Source organism: Theobroma umbraticum, unplaced genomic scaffold (assembly GCF_002168275.2).
Source record: "Theobroma umbraticum cultivar Fairchild unplaced genomic scaffold, ASM216827v3 scaffold_56.0, whole genome shotgun sequence".
In the NCBI taxonomy this organism is placed as follows: domain Eukaryota; kingdom Viridiplantae; phylum Streptophyta; class Magnoliopsida; order Malvales; family Malvaceae; genus Theobroma; species Theobroma umbraticum.
In genome coordinates, this window is record NW_018397256.1 from 5,964,913 (window position 1) to 5,968,859 (window position 3,947).

The 3,947-nt window shown below is 34.6% G+C and overlaps 1 pseudogene; it reads right to left on the reverse strand.

Moving 5' to 3' along the window:
• Nucleotides 1-421: 421 nt before the first annotated feature.
• Nucleotides 422-3,121, reverse strand: LOC110410301 (pleiotropic drug resistance protein 3-like; annotated as a pseudogene).
• Between the last annotated feature and the right edge of the window lie 826 nt (nt 3,122-3,947).

Consider the following 3,947-nt stretch of genomic DNA (forward strand, 5'->3'; position numbering starts at 1 on the left):
GGTTTTACATGGATGTGTAACATCAGGCCATAAATGTATTGGCAAAACTAGACACAAATTGAGTAGGAATTTTGTAAGTGATTTGTGACCCAACTAGTCCATGAAGAATCGTTGATTCAATGCGTAGTTAACCTTACAATTCATACTAACAGTAACACATTCCACTAAGTAAAGGCTCAAATCTCCCCCAAACCTCTAGTTATGCATGTGATTCACAGAGTTGTTAGTATATGAAAATTTTGAAAATGAATGATTGTTGATGTATTTTCAAAACAAAAAGTTATATCACTTAATAAAATGATTTTAAAAAAAATTTAGAATTCAAAAGTTATGTCTTTGAATACGAAAAGTTGTCTTTTGATAAAGCGACTATTAGAAAGACATTTCTATTCAAAAGTTATGTCTTTCAATATTGGGAATATCACGTTGGAAAATGCACATCTCTTGAATCAGGAGGTGGAGTACTCAAGTGCCTTAGAAGCTGTTTGTTGCGCCTGCCAAAAAAAAGGTTCATTTGGAAGTCTAAAAATATCCTCAAATACAACTGTTAAATACGATGGCTTCTCTACTAGTTAAAACATCCTAGCTATTTGATATATGCCATTAGTTAATTGAAAAAAAAAATTGCTACAAAATTATGAATGAGATCATTAAACAATGGAACCAAATAATTGGCACATGGAAAATTTTTAACTGAACCCATTACCATGCTTTTCAAGCAACAAAATGAATAAGATCGGCAAATGGATGAGAACAGACTCCTTGGTTCCTGGTTCAACTTAGCAAGATACCAGAATCACTGAGTGTTCTAATTAAACTTACTCATATAGGGCAGAATTCTTGTAAATTTTGGCCAAATCAATTCCAAGCTCAGCCTCTACAGAAGTTGAAGTGACCTCTAGCATCCATGTTGCCAGGTTACAATTATCTTTAATTTTGATCACCCCAGGTATACTCTGTCAGCAAGAATTCGAAGTATAGAAGACAAGTAAAAATCATCTTTCTGAAGCAAATTTGTTTAGACTATATTTATCAGGGAACGGAAAGGGAAACTGACCTCAAAATATTCTACAACCCTACTTGAATGCTGTCCTAATGGTCCAAAGTAGATTAAACTCCCACCAGTTTTCAGAAAAATCAACTGCAATGAGAATAACAAGAATATGAAAGAGAACTCTTGTTTTGAACTTGTTTATGATAGCAAGAAAACAATGATCCAAAGAATTCAAGCCTCAAAAATGGATTTTAACCTCATCAAATGCTTCAAATATGTCAATGCTCGGTTGGTGGATCGTGCAAACAATTGTTCTGCCTGTATCAGCTACATTCTTCACTGCACGCATGACAATGGCTGCAGCATTTGCATCCAAACTGGAGGTAGGTTCATCCATGAAAATTATGGAAGGATTAGCAACAAGTTCCACAGCTATTGTAAGCCGTTTACGTTGCTTAGTTGATAGACCGCTATGACCAGGTATGCCAACTAAAGCATCCTTCACTTCATGAAGTTCAATGTATCTAAATGACTTCTTTCATAAATTCCTACAAAATCCATTAAAGCAGCTTTAAGAAAAATTATCTCAAATTTTGATAGCAAAATATTAGTAATTCTTGCGCCTTTGGAGTCTTAACAGTTTTAATTTTTGAGTCGATACAAGCAGGAAGACACAGCCAAGCAGAAAAAATCAAAGATTCTTTTACTATGATTTGTGGAGAACGTATATCTGTAAGTTCACAATAGCCTGATATCCTTGCAAATGTTTCTTGAACCTTGAGGTAACAACCAACTCTGATTTCCCCCTCTATGCAGCCTATAGTTTTTCTTCCTGCAAGAACATCAAGAAGAGTAGTTTTCCCTGCTCCACTAGGACCCATCAATGATGTCAGAACACCAGGCCTAGCCACTCCTGTAATATCTGAGAGGAGTTGAAGCTTCTTCTGAGAATATCCTCGTTTTCTCATTTCCTAAGAACAAATAGAAAACAATGCACCAATGATCAATCAGTGCTGTTTCATCTAATGGCTCATTAGTCATGATATTTAGCAATTGTTGATGAATTCTTAGGTTCAAGTCTCACCAGTCACCTCAAATGGGTTCCTTCTGACTTAAAAACTTATGTTGTCCATGGTTATATGTAAGTTGATTATGCATGCGTGTGCGTGTGTGTGTGTGTGAGAGAGAGAATCTGTGCTTTATGACTTCAAATTTATACACAGGGCAGATTTATGTGATTACCGGAGGTGTGTCAACCTAGTATTGCGCATTCTGAAATGTTAATGTTGAGGGATCAAAAGGCAATACCATCCTCCCTGTGACAGAGACAAAGCAAACAAGAATATGGTTCAAATGAGCTTTCAAAAAGCAGTGATTTGCAGAAATGAAGAAAAAGAATGAACCTTAATATATTCTTCTTTATTACAGGAAAGCGAAGAGCTAGGCACATTTTCCCTATATGTGCCATTAAAAGAATCTCCTTCCTCATTTTGGAAAGGCTTTCCTGTGAAATAACAACTCGAGAAGAACCAGGGCTTCAATGTGTTTAAATAAGTGAAAATGAATAACCATGTATATCTCTTCTTCTTGAGCGACAATGAAGCAAAATGGGAAAGAGAACAAGATGAAAACGAACTTACGCTTCAAGAAACTTAAGGCCAAAGTAAATCCAATGGTCCAAACAAAAGCAATCCCAAGGAAGGCACCAACTGATTTCCAGAAAAAATATTCATCAAAGTAAAATCCATGGCTTTTTAGTGTCTCTTTTCCAATTGTAGCATTCATTGCTTGGACCTGCAAAATAAACAAACAATCAGAGGCACACATTGGGCAGATTACAATGAGAAAAAGATTATATCCTTAAGAGGGATGAGAAAAGTGAATTACGTTGGAAGCATGGATTTAACTGTCATCTCCCTTTGTCTCTGTGTTCCAATACTCGTCATGTCATTGTGGGAATGGGTTTGATCGGCTCCAGAGGCACACTCTGTTATAATCTAAGATTCTATTATGGTCAGCACGTTCTACGCGGTTTGTAACATTTTCATTCTTATTGTAATACGGAGAGTGAATGGAATCACGGTGCACAACCTTAATGACCAACAACCTTGTGGGTGTCAAAGCCATTCCTCGGGAGGTTGGACTTGGTTTGGTTAAGCTTACAATGGTAAAGGTCAAGAAGAGAAAATATTGGACAGTGGCTAATGCTTGCTCCATAGCAGCACCAATGGATTCTTTTGGCTGCCCATTCAAATCTTATACAACCAACAACCAATAAACAGACATCTTATCACACACAAGTCATTTATTCTTCAATTTATCTTTTCCTGTTTTTCTAGAATATTTTTCAACATCTTGAGTTTTAGACTAGTTAAGAGGTAACATATACAATTAATAAAAGGTCTGAACTAACAATAATAATAATAATAATAATAATAATAATACATATATGCCTGGACTAGGAAAGGTAGAGGATAAAGGAGACTGTATATGGTTGGGAAAATCTTCACCTAGTTGTTTTGATTTAGGTTAGATGGCTTAATATATATATAAAATTGAATAAGTAAAGTTTTCTCTAAATTAAGTCTAGTCAGTTTTTGTGAAGCTCTATATTGCTTTATTATGTGCGTATAAAATAACATTATTCAAATATTAATGTTCTATGAGCTATTCATTTATCAATAAATTATTGAATTGATTTTATATTGCCTATTAACCAAAATTTGCATTATAATCTGACTTTTATCGTGTCACAATTGTAATATTATGATCACACGTATTTATGTATTGGGGATTCCATGCATTGGCAACAAATTAAGTAAAATTTTAGAAAGCAGCAAATAAAAAAAAAAGCATGAGTTTTAATAATTTTATTTGAAGCCAACAACCTTCCTAATTTTTGAGTTTGTATCAAATTATACACCTAATCTTATAATTAAATCCAACTCTGTTT